Source organism: Macaca fascicularis, chromosome 15, assembly GCF_037993035.2.
Source record: "Macaca fascicularis isolate 582-1 chromosome 15, T2T-MFA8v1.1".
Lineage (NCBI taxonomy): Eukaryota > Metazoa > Chordata > Mammalia > Primates > Cercopithecidae > Macaca > Macaca fascicularis.
Window position 1 is genome coordinate 103,802,799 of NC_088389.1, and position 8,954 is coordinate 103,811,752.

At 36.3% G+C, this 8,954-nt stretch overlaps 1 long non-coding RNA gene across 1 annotated transcript; it reads right to left on the minus strand.

The window, feature by feature from the left end:
• Nucleotides 1-428: 428 nt before the first annotated feature.
• On the minus strand, nt 429-8,356 carry LOC123569113 (uncharacterized). The gene is made up of 3 exons (XR_006692640.3): nt 8,248-8,356; nt 4,700-4,781; nt 429-2,543 (listed from the first exon to the last, which is right to left on the minus strand). It is a non-coding gene; the product is annotated as an uncharacterized lncRNA (long non-coding RNA).
• Nucleotides 8,357-8,954: the final 598 nt, after the last annotated feature.

Here is an 8,954-nt window from a genome sequence, read left to right on the forward strand (position 1 = left end):
TCTTTAGCCTTGGCTTTCAGCCATCTGATGAGGATGAGTTTAGAGTGTGACTTTCTTCATATTTCTTTTGATAGGTGGTGCCAATCTTCTTGAACCTGTGAAATACTGACTTTTACAAAACTTGAGAAGTGTGTCCATTATTTCTTCAGATTTTTTTCTACCACTTCTCTCTGCCTTTTTCTTCTGGGAATCTGATTATTAATATTAGAAATTTTCATATACTCTTACAAGATTTCTGAGGCTCTGTTCTTTCTTTTTAAATTATGTTTTCTCTCTTTAAAAATTGCCTAATTTACATTAATCCATATTAAATTTTACCAACTCTTCTTTATATGAGTTCCATTTTGCTATTAAGCCCATTTTTAAAAAATTAGATACTGGGTTTTTTAGTTACACAATTTCTACCTGGTTATTTTTCATATATTCTGTTTCTTGGGTATGATTTTTCTCTTTTACTTTAAGCCCTTAAAAGAAAGAAATCCTTAAGCATAGTTATACCAGCTGTTTAAAAATCCTTGCCTGATAACTTCAACATCCAACTCATCTCAGGATTGGACTTTTTTGACTGTTTTTCCACTTAGGACTGACTTTTCTGGTTCTTTACATCAGATTCTGTTCATTGGGATTGCTGTGTCTTTGATACCTAGAGTTGTTAAATATCTTTGGTGAATTTTGATTTTTTTGTGTGTGATTTAGTAGGCAATTAATTTGATTAAAGTTAAATTGAAACAAGTTGCAGCTCAAGACTCCATTCAGCTCTCTGGCCCTTAACTAAGTTATGTCCTACTCCCCAGAACATGTGAATATGTCAGGTCACATGGCAAAGGGGAACTAAAGTTGCACATAGTATTAAGGTTGCTAATCAGCTGACCTTAAATTAGAGATTAGCCTAGATCGTGTGGGCAGGCCTAAGGTAATCATAAGAAACCTTAAAAATGGAAGAAGCGGTCAGAAAGGGCGATGTGACAATGGGGCAAGGTCGGAGACATGCTATGCTACTGGTTTCAAAGGTAAAGGGAGAGGGTCACAAACCAGCAAATCTGGGCAGTGTTTGAGGCTGGAAAGGCAAGGTAATGGATTCTTCCTGAGAGCCTCCAGAAAAGAATTCCATGCTGCCGGACACCTGGATTTTAACCCAGTGAGAGTTATTTTGAATTTGTGACCCACAGAACTCTAAGATGATACATTTGTGTTATTTTAAGCCACTAAATTTGTGGTAATTTGTTAGAGCTACAATAAAAAAATACAATTTTTCCTCCCCCAAAGTTTGAAAACCAACTTCAGAGAAAAATAACAATGCTGTTTAGTCAAGTGAATGGTTGATTTTGTAATTGTGCAAGAAGTATTTTACATTGAAATTGTAATTAAGGAGTATTATTTCTCATACTGACTTGGGTAAGATTATGGAGACATAGTCGAGCCAAATTCCCCCAGGCCTAACCTTCTAATTCTGCCCTCATGGTTCTCTTGCATAGCTCTTATGTCTTATAACATGGGGCTGGCTCAGAGCATGAGGTTTCATAAATGAGTCTTGGCTAAGTTATTTGCCTCTTTTTCCAGTAGCCCAAATATCAATGTTGACACCTTAAAAGGTACACAATTCTATAAATTACAGACAGCTCCCTGTTTCAGACTCTTTTTAAAAACATAAATAGATGAAACAATTTTTTTTTCTGCAAACAAGAAAAAAAGTTGGAATAATGCATTGCATTCATATTAAACATTATTCATCAGCACTGAATGAGAACTGCAATGGCTAAGAGACAACCAGCATTTATTTATTGCATATGTTCAAGACAATCATCTTTGACATCAATGTGATAGCTCTCATATATGTTGAAACTTTAAAGACAGTTGCTGCAAAAGTTTTAAAATATTTCCTTTACACCACTGAGAATGAAAATATCAGAAGGAGGAGAAGAGATATATAGATAATTCAGCAATAATAAAGTTTAATATGAAAAGAGAGTTGTTTATTTTCTAGTACTGGTTATAATTACCTCCGAGGTTCTATTTAGTATTTTATATATAAGTACGTTTCTAGTACGTTGACTGCAGAATAATTACCTTTTTCTTTTTTTTTGAGATGGAGTTTCACTCTTGTTGCCCAGGCTGGAGTGCAATGGCATGATCTCGGCTCACTGCAACCTCTGCCTCCCAGGTTCAAGCAGTTCTCCTGCCTCAGCCTCCCAAGTAGCTGGGATTATAGGCACATGCCGCCACGCCCAGCTAATTTTTGTATTTTTAGTGGAGATGGGGCCTTGCCATGTTGGACAGGCTGGTCTCAAACTCCTGACTCCAGGTGATCCACCCACCTCAGCCTCCCAAAGTGCTGGGATTATAGGCATGAGCCACTGCACCCGGCCACATAATAACTTTTAATGGTAAAAGCGCAATCACTTTTGCACCAACCTAATAGAAGACAGTTTACATTTTAAAATTACCTTCAGTGTGCTTTGCTAGTTTTTGTTCTTCTATACTACTAAGTCATAATATGCCTCACACATTCTCTTGAGTATCTTTATTTTCCTCTCAGGATCATTCTGTAGAGAGAAGAAAGGCTCTAAGCATCCTTGCAACCACATTATCCAACCATAAATCTCTGCTCCTTACAACTGAGGGACATTCTGTAAGGATGAAACTTCAACAAGCCCCGTATAGTAGAAAAAGACAGTAACTGTCAAGGACACCTGTTTTTTAGTGTGCAGTATCTGTGAACAAGAACAGCTGGTAACTCTGGATCTCATGGGTGCTAAGTCATTTTCCAGCCTGATGTTACTGAATAATCACCTCAAACTAAATGATAACAGTGGTGTTCTATGGACAGTTCTTGACTTAATAAATAAAAGCTCACAAATCTGTCTTGGAAAGGTTACCTTATGGCTTCAAAAATCTAATCTGAGTAGCTTAAAAACAGAGCTTTAACAGAAGGTAACCTTAAACACAACACCAGGGCCTGTGCAAGATCTCTGTAGAGGGATTTCTTTTATATATATATATAATTTTTCCTGCTCATTCAAAGCCTATGGGAATTTTTCAAAACATGCTTTATTTAGTATTTCTCCATAATTCCCTGTGAATGAGAATGATAAATTTAGTGATAGAAATGGTTCATATTTGGGGTGACTGGAGAAGGATCAAGTTCTTAAAAAATTGCAGTAAGTTCTTTCACATAGATGTATCTTTCACTGACTTCTATGCCGCAGTACCACTGATCTTCACATTTTTCATAACACGATATCTGATTTTCATACTTCTACCTATTAGCATTTTTGACTTACTTAAAAACATCAATGAGAAGCCAGAAATAGAGCCACAAATTTACTAAGGAATAGGCCAACCATTATTATTCTAAGTAATAGTGAGAGAATCAAAATTCACATTTCTGAACTTCACTGGGGGAATGATTAAAACTCACTGTTAATTATTGTGCATGTTTTGCACACTGAAAACTTCAGAGACGAAATACAAATTAATGTGAACATTTATCTCCCCTGCCTAGAATTCTATTGTTACAGAGGCAGGGATTTCACTTGATTGGTTCATTGCTGTATCCCTAGCATTTAGCATACTACCTGACTCAGAGTACGATCTAATAAATATTAGTTTAGTAACTCAAGAAATTAAGAAGAATCTGACAGAAACAAATAAAAGTCTATGAAAAAATTCAGTTGCATTTAAATTTAATGTAGATATTATTTATTCCTGAAAACCTCATGCCTTGATAAAGTAAAAATATAGTTTTGGAGCCTTGAATGTAGATTTCTGTGAGTATTTAATGTCTTCCTGGATTGCACTACTATTCACAAGGAGAGGGTACCTTTCAAATATATCATCTTGCCTTTCATATCCTCAGCATTTGTCAAGCCTATGTATGTGGGACAGGAATGAAAATGTGGATAAGTATGTTTTTGTGTGTGCATAAACTCATGTATATGCATATGTGTGTTGTGTGCCTAGATATTTTCTCACCAGCAGATCCACAAGATAAGCTCTGAAAGATTTTAGGAGTATGGTCAGCTATGCAGGGTTTCATCTACGCTCTTGGCCAGGAGGGGGAGCTGTCACCTGCTAACTACAGCATGAGCCTAGGTGCAAACGCATTTTCTGTGAGGATCCATACCTCAATGGTAGCTTTTACCTAAATACAAACTATAGATTTTGTTTTCTTTATTTTTATTTTTTTATTATTATTATTTTTTGAGATGGAGTTTCGCTCTTGTTGCCCAGGCTGGAGTGTAATGGTGCAATCTCGGCTCACTGCAATCTCCACCTCCCAAGTTCAAGCTATTCTCCTGCCTCAGCCTCCTGAGCAGCTGGGATTACAGGCACCCACCACCACGCCCAGCTAGTTTTTTGTATTTTTAGTAGAGATGTGGTTTCACCATGTTGGCCAAGCTGGTCTTGAACTCCTGACCTCAGGTGATCCGCCCCCCTCGGCCTCCCAAAGTGCTGGGATTACAGGCGTGAGTCACTGCACCTGGCCCCCAAACTATAGATTTTGATTGTCAGATATGTCTGTATGTCAATCAAACAAATGAAAACCTAATAAAGTATAACATAAGACCTATTATGATACATATTATAACTTTTTAACAGCAAATTTTTATAATGCTAGATAATAAGTTGGGTCAATGGTAAATTATTAACACAAGTACTATAGCATTAATAATGGTAGAAAATGTTTATCACCGTTCACCTTCTCTTTTCTCATAAACTCCATCTGCTTGGTTATTTGTGTTTATGTTGCATTTGGTGCATGTCTTGTCGTTTGCAAAAAACTGGAGTAAAACAGAAAAAAGTAGAAGATGAAAAGCTCATATGACTATATAAACACACTTTCAAAGATGTAACACAGTGTTTTCAGGGTTTACCTCAAAAATGTTCATCTACTACATATAGGGTCCGTATTAAACATTTATTAGACATTATCTTGTATAATTCTAAAAAAAAATCTTCACAATTGGTCATGTAAATCCAATTAGCAAATGAGGAAATAACTACTTAGAGAAAATAGGTGACTTTGGCCCGGCGCGGTGGCTCACGCCTGTAATCCTAGCACTTTGGGAGGCCGAGGCAAGCGGATCACTAGGTCAGGAGATCGAGAACATCCTGGCTAACACGGTGAAAACCAGTCTCTATCAAAAATAAAAAAAATTAGCCGGACGTGGTGGCAGGTCCCCGTATTCCCAGCTCCGCGGGAGGCTGTGCCAGAATGGCGTGAACCCGGGAGGCGGAGCTTGCAGTAAGCCGAGATCTTACCACCGCACTCCAGCTGGGCCACAGAGCGAGACTCCGTCACACACATACACACACACACACACGAGAAAATAGGTGACTTTGCAAGGATCATACTACTAATAAGTGGTTAATCTGACATTTGAACTTTGATCATTTGACTCTAATTCCCATATGATTATCTCTTCTAAATTACTATTCTGATCAGCTGTTTACCAAATCTCTAGTACATGCCAAATATGAGGTCATTTCTTTTCCTCATTCCCATGGTGAGCATTTGAGAACAAAATCTTTCTCGATCTCACAGCAATAACTGTATGCTAAAGGCGCTGATGTTACCGATTAATTTATTATCATTATGTTAGGAAGTCTAAGAAGAGCTTATTGTTCTGCTCTGATCTGGTTTGGCCTGCCTTACAGCAGAATATTCTGGAAACCTGAGGTGGCCAGTGGCTTTGTCACTTCTCTGGAATATTGAGAAACCCACAGAGACTAAGAGGTTGCTTCATTAAGAAGCTGATTAGGGAACAATAAACACAACCTGTTCATATATCACCACAGTGGCTTTGTTAATGATATTGATTCTACATTTACTACAATGACTAACACAATTATAATGTGTTATAACACACTATAACACAATGACTAACACAATTGTCTGTAATGCCTCGTGTTTGCATTTCAAGTAATAAGGAAAGAAGTCTTAAATCCAAACCTTTTACTAATCAAGATTGCCATTCATATGTGTTATTCGAAAGCTAAGTTGAATTTTATTTGTCAATATGTTTTCAAAATAGAAGATGAGTTACTGAATAATTTTTTTTTTTTAGACGGAGTCTCGCTCTGTCACCCAGGCTGGAGTGCAGTAGCGCATCTCTGTGCACTGCAAGCTCCGCTTCCCGGGTTCAGGCCATTCTCCCGCCTCAGCCTCCCGCTAGCTGGGACTACAGGCAGCCGCCACCACACTCGGCTAATTTTTTGTATTTTTTTAAGTAGAAACGGGGTTTCACCATGTTAGCCAGGATGGTCTCGATCTCCTGACCTCGTGATCTGCCTGCCTGGGCCTCCCAAAGTGCTGGGATTATAGGCGTGAGTCACCGCACCCGGCCTACTGAATAATTTAATTTAATTCTTGAAAATTGCACACAAAATACATTTTAATAAGAAAATATATTTTAATAGGAAAATACATTTTATTAAGAAAATACATTTTAATAAGAAACATGAAGCAGAAGCTTAAGTCTTGTTTAAATGGGATCATTCTTCATAAATTTACATACGTGTGTGTATCTATGTAATAGCCAAAGACTCATTATTTTATAGCAAACTTATCTTAAAAGATTCTATTATCTATATTGACAACTCTCACACTTTGATTTGTTCATAATCGGTGAATTCTCAGTCTAGCTTTAGCATATAATTTCAAAATTAATGCTATTTTGTTCAACAAGTCTTGCTTATCCTGATGTACCATTACAAACAGGTTGTATGACCAGTTTCCTAAGGGTAGTTGAATATTATATTAATGTTATTGTTTGTTTAAAATAGCAAAAATACTTAATCTCTACGCCCATCCCCCCATGGTTGGATTGTTGACTTCTTCTTTGATTGGTGGTTTAATATAGAATGAGAGACTGGGAATTGAAAGAATGAATACCTAACACATTCTGTCCACAATGCTTTGAGTCCCCAGGTGAGGTTTGATTTCGATAGTTCTTAAAATTCCCAAGATCCCACATAGACAGTGTAGCACATTGTCTAATAGTACAGAATCCTGAACCATATGGCTTGGGTTCAAATTCCATTTCCAATGCTTACTAACTGCGGGACCTTGGGCAGGTTGTTTCAAGTCTCTGTATGCTCACCTATGAAATGGGAATAAAGACAGCACCAATTTCACAGGACTGATAAGCATAAGTAAATTAATATGAATAAGACACTAGAAGTTAGCCAGACAAAATAAGAGCTGTATTTGGTACTTTTTGTTATTATCTAAACAGACTCAAATATTTACATCTTTGTAAAATCCTGAGCAGCTTATACATTCATTTAGCATTTGTTCTCTGAGCCTGTGTTATATGACGGGTAGTATTCTAGATTCAAGCACTACATCCATGAATAGAACTACAATTCCTGCTTCAATTATTTCTTCATATCAATATGCTGGAACTGGAGCTTCCTCAAAATTCCAACTGATCAAAAATATTGTCTATTTCAAGATTTTTGCTTTTCAATTTTAGTAACAAATATCTAGTTACAGAAACTCATTTATTTGCACCTCTAAACCCAATTCTCTTTGTCTCCTTTCATACTGTTTTTACATCTAGTGCAGTGCCTAACATATACTAAGTATATACTAAAAATATGAATAAGTAGTCAAAATGGAAAATATTCCAACCCCAGTCATTATTCAATGATTTTCAGATGCATTCTTGCGTGTCAATTCTAAAATTAAAAAATTATAAACAGGTAACATTAATTTAGGATATATTCAAAATCTCTTGTGAAATGAATATATTCTTCACTTTTGGGGACAGTTATAGGTTGAAAAACAGTTGTCCATCTTTTATCCAAGTGTCACTGAATTGGTATTACAGGAATATTTGGAATATCATGAATCTGGGCTGCATCCCTCAAAACAACACTATAATATATCTTTGTTATTGAGCTTTGTTTTTCATATTTACCAAATGCTCGCAAGGGCATACTCTTGTTTACAGTATTTTCATAGATTTCTGGGATGAATGTTATACTATTTCTAAGATAGATGTCACTTAATTCCATAGGTAAATGTTCAAAAATTGCCTATATTCGTAAAAGATATGAATGCGCTTTTGTGCATTTTTTTCTACACAAATCAGGAAAAAAAGACAAAATTAAAATCAAAAATTGCCTATATTCCTAAAAGATATGAATGCCTTTTTGTGCATTTTTTTCCTACACAAATCAGAAAAAATTAAAACAAAATACATTTGCTGGACCTATTTCTTTCATGGGGAGCATATTTACCTTGGTGATGTAAGATGTAGCTGAAGTATATGGATCAGAGGGCTGCTTTGCTGGGAACACTTTCGGCTCGCTGACCATCTTCATTATTACTCCCAAGTTGTTTTCACTGGCCATTGTTGACGTAAAGGCAGAATAAAATAAACATAAGAATAGTATTATATTTCTTGTTTCTCTGAGAAGCATGTTTTGTGAAGAGAAATATATATATATTATATATATATATAATGTTACATATATAGTGTGTTATATATAAAATGAACATGAACATAACTAAATTACATTAACATTTTCTATTTTAGCTTTTTTGCTTCATCTTCATCAGGATTTCTATCAGCTATTGCTCAAATAAATAATACCTACATTTGATAAAGGATGTGTTCAGGAATGAGATTGCTCTACAGTAGTCCCCCCTCACCTGTAGTTTTGCTTTCACGGTTTCAGTTACCTGTAATCAACTGCGGTCTGAAAATATTAAATGGAAAAATCTGGAAGTAAACAATTCCTGATTTAAGTTGCATGCTGTTCTGAGTAGCGTGATGAAATCTTGAGCTGTCCTGCACCCTCTGTCCTGCCTGTTCCCTTGTCCAGAATATCCACACCGTAGAGCTGTGGGCACTCCCTGCCGTTAGTTCTTGACTTAAGGAAAGGAAAACTGTAGGCTGATGTTGCTAAGATCTACAGTAAGAATGAATCTTCTATCCTGGAAA